The 7,497-nt window shown below is 43.6% G+C and overlaps 1 long non-coding RNA gene across 1 annotated transcript; it reads left to right on the top strand.

Annotated features, from left to right (window-relative positions):
* The first annotated feature begins 532 nt into the window (after positions 1-532).
* Positions 533-2,052, top strand: LOC113588269. The gene is made up of 3 exons (XR_004775673.1): positions 533-780; positions 1,229-1,230; positions 1,353-2,052. It is a non-coding gene; the product is annotated as an uncharacterized LOC113588269 (long non-coding RNA).
* The last annotated feature ends 5,445 nt before the right edge of the window (positions 2,053-7,497 follow it).

Genomic DNA, 7,497 nt, shown 5'->3' on the forward strand with positions numbered 1-7,497 from the left:
CACTGCCGTGTCCAGGAAGCCCTGTCTCTACAACACTGCCGTGTCCAGGAAGCCCTGTCTCTACAACACTGTCGTGTCCAGGAAGCCCTGTCTCTACAACACTGTCGTGTCCAGGAAGCCCTGTCTCTACAACACTGTCGTGTCCAGGAAGCCCTGTCTCTACAACACTGTCGTGTCCAGGAAGCCCTGTCTCTACAACACTGTCGTGTCCAGGAAGCCCTGTCTCTACAACACTGTCGTGTCCAGAAAGCCCTGTCTGTACAACACTGTCGTATCCAGGAAGCCCTGTCTGTACAACACTGTCGTATCCAGGAAGCCCTGTCTGTACAACACTGTCGTGTCCAGGAAGCCCTGTCGCTACAACACTGTCGTGTCTAGGAAGCCCTGTCGCTACAACACTGTCGTGTCCAGGAAGCCCTGTCGCTACAATACTGTCGTGTCCAGGAAGCCCTGTCGCTACAACACTGCCGTGTCCAGGAAGCCCTGTCGCTACAACACTGCCGTGTCCAGGAAGCCCTGTCGCTACAACACTGCCGTGTCCAGGAAGCCCTGTCTCTACAACACTGCCGTGTCCAGGAAGCCCTGTCTCTACAACACTGTCATGTCCAGGAAGCCCTATCTCTACAACACTGCTGTGTCCAGGAAGCCCTGTCTCTACAACACTGCTGTGCCCGGGAAGCCCTGTCTCTACAACACTGCTGTGTCCACGCTTCTTCAAAACCTTCTGCTTGTTTCTCTGTGACTGATGAAAGCACTCGGGTGGTACTGTCTCACTTTCAGGTAGTGTTGCAGATAGCCTGCAGTAGATGAGAAGTAGTTTGAGTCTGTTTGACTTTAATGTCTATGATCTCAACAGCATTGGCCTTCTCACCTCCATGCTTGGTGTGTTCATAAGTTTTCTTCCAAATGTTTGTGACTTGGTTGATTGTGCCAAACACAGTTAACACAACTGAGCTTTATGAAGGCACTTACACACCTTGGGTGCCTTACACACACCCTTTAGTTTTCTTATTCAATTACTCAAGTGTGTGAGTGTAAATGTACATATCTACCCCGAGACAGCAGTCAGGTGCTTCAACGGTCAGAGGACCGTCATGGTCACGTGTGTTTGTGCAGTGAAGAAAGAGAACACTGCAAATTGCATCTCAGTTATGAAGAAATTCAAGGTGCATTGATGTAAAATATCTCTCTTCTCCCTCTCTCGCTCTGCCTGTTTGTGTTTGTGCAGTGGTGTGTGAGTCCATGAATGTATGTGTGTGCTTGCCTGTGTGTGTGTGTAATCAATGCATGCATCTATGGGTGCATCTGTGTAAATGTGTTTGAATATGCTTGCGTGTGTGTGTGTGTGCTAGTTCACAGATTCCCCTGAGACTGTGCTGGAACAGAGTGGCATGTACTCTTCAAATATTCATGAGGCACTTGTGCGTGATCAGCTGGAGTCTGGATTTCTGGGGCTGTTTCCCACACACTGCTGAAGGTGTGTGGTAGTTGCTGCTGTAGGTGCCAACAGCCAGAGTGAGCCGGAGACCTCTTCAGACTCTGCCTCCTACGCCGTTTGACAAGACTCTGGTTCGTTTTCAGACTCTGCCTCTAGTTCGTCTTTTCCAGGCTCCGCCTTCTACAGCATTTGTCAGGACTCTGGTTCATCTCAGGGTCCTGAACTCTTCAGGTTAGTCTACATTGCAGCTTTAAGTACACTGATATAGAAACTATAGTCAATGTACCAATTTAAATGAAATATAGGCCTCCATGAATAATTGTTTGACCAACTTGATATTGTTTCTTTAGGCAGAGCTGGTTCCATCTGTGGTTTAGGGAGTGACCTGCGTTAGGGTGTGACCTCTCCTCCTGGTTCTTGGGGAGTAACTCTGTGCTCTTGCTTTGATGTGCTTTGCTGCATCTTCAGACGCATTAGCCATTCCACAGTCGACGGTCTTTATGGGAGGACGTGCCGCGATCCTCTCTGAGGTGAATGATCCTGCAGGGCCCTCGTGGGGTATTTGCAGCAGGCAGAAGTAGGTTGTGGGTTTTGTCATATTTCCGTTCGCTTCCTTTTCGTGAATGATCCCTGCTGCACTTAGTGCCTCATCCGACAAATAGATTTCAAATGTCCCATCCATATAAACACTGACGCAGCACACAGTTAAACCACAACGCCTCTTTAGCCTGCAAAAAGGCTCCATTAATGACTACAGCCCAGACAGGGATGAGGCTTCAGGTTCACGTGACTGCACGTGACTGCCGATCCCTGAAGCCCCATGAGGAAATGTGGACTGTGGTGGGGACTCAGACCCCTGATTCAGGAGGTCTTTAGGAGGGTTTAGATTTTCAGGCGGCAGAACACTTCACTCATGAAGAGTGCAGAAATTTCTTCTCACCAGATTTCCGTAAGCAAACTGGAAAACGGGACTGAGAACTCCTGTTGTAAGGCAGTCACAGGACAGAATGTTCAGATAATACCGAGATGGCGTGCACGGTGGCTCTCATTAATCTAGCACCTTCGTCATCCTCGTGTTTTCCTTGCACGATTGAACTGATGCTCATAAGGACTGCAGGTGAACTAGTGTGTGATCCAGCAAAGTCTGAGAATCCGAAAAGACAAGTGGTCAGAAAGGACTCAGATGTGGAAGTGTGTAACCTCTAGATGTTGAGATATTTAACTGACAGATTTAAGATGTAAAGATATGCAACACACATTTCGCACCTGTAAAGCGGCTGTTGCATAAAACACAAGCAAACAAACTTGACTTATGGTGACAAGTAACGCACATATTTCACATATTGAGACGTGTAATAGATATTTCACATGTGCAGATGAGAAACACATCCTGTCCTTCGCCTCCATATAAGGAAACATAACAGCATGTGTGATTTACACTCCTCCAGCACAGACACTAAACATAGAGGACTGTCCTTGGGCCAGACAGACCCACTTAATCCGGATTCTCCACTTTTGTAATGTTTTAATTACCTGCTCTTTCCCAGTTGGGCTCAGTGAATTACAAAGCTCAGCTTTCTACTGTACACTTACACACTTTAGATTTCTTGTGTTTTTATGTCAAACACTCCAGTGTCTTCCAGCGCAAATGAAGGTAGACATCTACTGTGTGCTGTGTGCTTGCCTAAACAAAGGCATCAGAAATCAAGTCAAATAGACAGTGTAGTCGTGTGTCATTAGAACCGTTATTGCATCATTACGTCCCCTGTGCCTGAATTGGGGTCACTAGTACAAAGAAGCGATGCTTTTCTATGGCAGACTCTGCAGTAATGAAAAGCTGTGATCAGTAGGGGTTCTGCCCAGTTTGGCTAAAACGGTCCCTCTGGACTGCTGGGTCATGTGGTCCAATTATTCAGCACAGCTTTCCCTCTTGTGCACTATTAGAATTTGAATTTGATCCCCCTCCCCCCAAAGCATACACCCCACAAACATGTTAATTGTAAATGTGCACGTGAAAGACGCTGCAATTCGTTAACTGTAAATGTGCACGTGAAGGACGCTGCGTTTCGTTAACTGTAAATGTGCACGTGAAAGACGCTGCGTTTCGTTAACTGTAAATGTGCACGTGAAAGGCGCTGCAATTCGTTAACTGTGAGTTCTGGTGGCAACGATGCTGTCCAGAGCTCCCTGTCAGGGGCAGGTAGGACCCGTGTAGCTACACAGGACATTAACAGCTGACTCTCCACACGGCTCCTGTAATTATGGCCTTGGCTCGGCTCAGCATCACCTCTGAGCGAGCGCATATGTAGAAGAGGCTCCGCCCTTCTCGATGAACAGAAAAGCCTGTCCGCCCGCCATTTCAGGTGCCAGAGCCGAGCCATCCCTGCTGGGTAGAGGTCACGGGGGCAGAGATGCACAGAGTGCGCATGCTGTAAGTGCAGAAGAAGAACGCAGCAGGCGCCTCTTAATTGAGTCCACGCATCAGTGAGCTGCTCCAACCTCCACACCTCAAAAAAAAAACAAAAAACGCAATATGGTGAAAAGTGGAACGCAATTTTTGTCATGGCAGATTTTCCACTGTAATGCATTTGCATAAATATGAGGCTTAATTACTTTCAAGCACAAAGGCACATTGAGAGCAGAATATATGTAATATGGGAATATGGAGTGTCAAAGAACTGGGTGTGAAGAGATTTAGCAGGGCTGCAGATTAGCAGCAATACATAAACACATGAGGGGTTCTCTGTAAACTGAATTACCAACACAATATTAATATTATTATTAGAAGTAGTAGTGGTAGTAATAGTGGTAGTAGTAGTATTTGTCTTTGTAGTAGTAGTAATAGTAGTAGTAGTAGTACTGGTAGTATTAGAAGTAGTATTTGAATTAGTAGTAGTAGTACTAGGAGTAGTATTGGTAGTATTAGTAGTAGTAGAAACAGTAGTACTAACAATAGTATTAGTAGTATTTGTAGTAGTAGTGGTGGTATTACTGGTAATATTAGTATTAGCATTTCTATTTGTTGTAGTAGTGTCACGGAACGCTCGCCTCCCGCGAATCACGTGGTTTGGCCAGCCACATGCAGTAGGAGGACTTTAGTTTGTAACCACACCTGCACGCACCTGTACTTCGTTTTGTCTGTGTGTATTTAAACTCACGTCAGGGTGTACGGTGTGGTTGGTCATTGTAGATGTAATGTCTGAATGTAACATGTTTGTTACATGTTTCCTTGTGTATTGTGTTTGTTTAACAGCAATCGTTTCTTGTTCGTGTTTATTGTTTGTAATACGTGAGTGCCGCTGTCGTTTGTTATTAAATGTTCGTCGTTTGTTATTAAATGTTCGAGGAAGTCTGTGCATCCTGCCTCGTGCCCTGCAGCACTCGGGCCACCACGCGTTACAAGTAGTAGTAGTATTTGCATTAGTAGTAGTGGTAGTAACAGTATTAGTAGTGGTGGTGGTGGTGGTAGTATTGGGAATATTAGTATTTTTATTAGTATTATTAGTAGTAGTAGTGGTAGTAACAGTAGTGGTGGTGATGGTAATATAGGTAATATTAGTATTAGTAGTAGTAGTATTTGCATTAATAGTAGTATTTGTATTAGTGTTAGTACTACTAGTATTTGCATTAGTAGTAGTGGTAGTAACAGTAGTAGTGGTGGTGGTGTTAGTATTGGTAGTATTAGTAGTAGTATTTGCATTAGTAGTAGTGATGGTGTTAGTATTGGTAATATTAGTATTTGTATGAATATTAGTAGTAGTAGTAGTAATGGCTGAAGCCATTCCTCCAACGTAGGGGTCACAAGCCCAAGTGCCTCTGACACCTCAGGCATGTCCGTGGAGTTCACCTCTCACAGGCTCCATCTCCGTACTCTCAGCTCCCAGTCATTTCCAGCTTTTCCTATTCCTTCCTTTGGATGTTTCCATCACTTTAGATGGCCAAGCACAGCACCTCCTTTAAACAGTGGAGTGGGGCTTGCAGGCACTGTAGGGCAAGTGATGGGAATGACCAGGTCACAGGTGAAAGGTCATGGGTAACACTGCACAATAGTTAATAAAGTAACTGACTGTATATGCTTCATCAGGTCAAGGTAACCTCACCACACAGATTTCGATTCTGACAGAGACGCTTCCTTTTTGTACATTCTGGCATTTCTACTTGTGTTTGGATGCATAGAAAGCGCACTTTCCTCGTGTAGGACCTCTGCGCTGATCTTCTGGGCATCTTGTCCTCCAGACGTATGACATGCGCTGTGCACCGAGCATCCATTCTGTTTCCTTTTCATGCCTTTGAGTCTAATCATGACTCAGGTTACATGTTGTGAAACACGCTGGAGTTTAATCATTACTTGTGAACCACACTGGAGTTTAATCAGTACTGCTTATGATCCACACTGAAGTTTAATCAGTACTGCTTGTGAACCACACTGGAGTGGTGAACTCCTGCAGTGCTGATCATTGTCTAGCTATTTCGTGTCCATAGTGATGTGGACAAGTGTCGACACCACTTCCTGTTTGAATAATTCCAAGGCCCACCTCCAACTCTTCCCCTAATCACCTCAATATCTTCCAGCTACAAGCAGTGAAGTCCTGTCTGCAGACAGGACATAGAAAGACCTGCTTGTTATACCAAATCCTTGGACAGAGAAGAGGCTTTCAGTTGTCTAAGAAAATGAATCCATCTTTATTGAGGGTATAAAGATCTCCCATGTTTTGATGGATGTGATGGACTTTTTATGTATCCTACATTTCCTTGCACAACATAGGATGTAAGAGACAAGGTCATTACTAGTTCATTGATAAGCATGTCTTGCTAGCTTGCTACACTTCTTAAAATGGACACTCAGCAAATCCACATCACCGGAACAACAGGTCCTGCAGTCAGGATCAACATCGGCATGAATCGCTAGGGATGTCACTTTGGAAATACATTTCCAAGGCGCTTCCAGCAAGGAGCATTCCCAAAACACGTAGATCAAATCACTGCTAGATGTTTTTACATTTTTGACACATAGGAGAGAGATTTTTAATAAATGTATGTGGAGATAAGAATGTTCTGTGTGTCACGTTAAATTGGTTTTGTCTGCGTCCTTTCTGTAACCTTATCCCAATCTGATGGCTGATGCACACCTGAAGTTTTTCTGCCATTTCTGATTAAGAATCATAGTATCAAATACTTGGGAGTTTTACATAACTGCATTTTAAATTGCGAGGATTTTGACTTTAAGAAAGGATCATTTTTAGAGCAAAGACTAAATGGGGAATGTTGGAGAGTTTTCATTGGATGCCCCCATTAGATTTCACACTTTTGCACTCCTAATAATTTAAGAAACTGTTTCTAATTCCATCAGGGATAACATGATTAAAGAAAAGTGGCTGGTTTATACAGAGTTTGTTTATGGTCAATAAAGAGGCACGTATGTTCCCAGGCATGAAATGAATTTAGAATCAGTGAGTTTCTGCTTAATTTAACGAGTGTAGCCTTTGATCCCAGACTGGAAGAAGCTGAAAGAGGGTGTTTCGTTCATCTGCTACTGCTCTATGGAAATCTGTTTGGCTAAATATTGGGCCCCAAAATTAGGTAATCATAATCCACCTTTAATATGTGCTGCTTGTAGGCTGATCAGTTTAATTCCCTGTTTTTCCAACCCATAGAAAGTGTATGATTTCCGTATCTAAATCTTTAAGAAATCTTTTTATCATTAATGACAGAAAAAGATCAATAAATGGAAAGCACGTTCATCTTTATTACATTTATCCATCCTATTATATGTGGGTTCCCCTAACATATCTGTCCCACCTTTACCCAGGTACTTGAGGAATGTAGAAATAAATCAGGTTAAGCATGATTAATCTTCCAAATCTTGTATTCCACAGCTCAAAGATTCCTTAATCATGTAATGAAGTTATTAAACTCTTTAAGGTAGTGTACATCATCACAGATTTCAAACTTTGTAAGAATGCACTGATGAAAACCCAGTGCAATTTATGATTTTCCTTTCCAAATATTTCAAATGTTTTAAATGTTGTATACTGTGTATTGTATAATGTTACTGCATA

This window comes from Electrophorus electricus, chromosome 26, assembly GCF_013358815.1.
Source record: "Electrophorus electricus isolate fEleEle1 chromosome 26, fEleEle1.pri, whole genome shotgun sequence".
NCBI lineage: Eukaryota > Metazoa > Chordata > Actinopteri > Gymnotiformes > Gymnotidae > Electrophorus > Electrophorus electricus.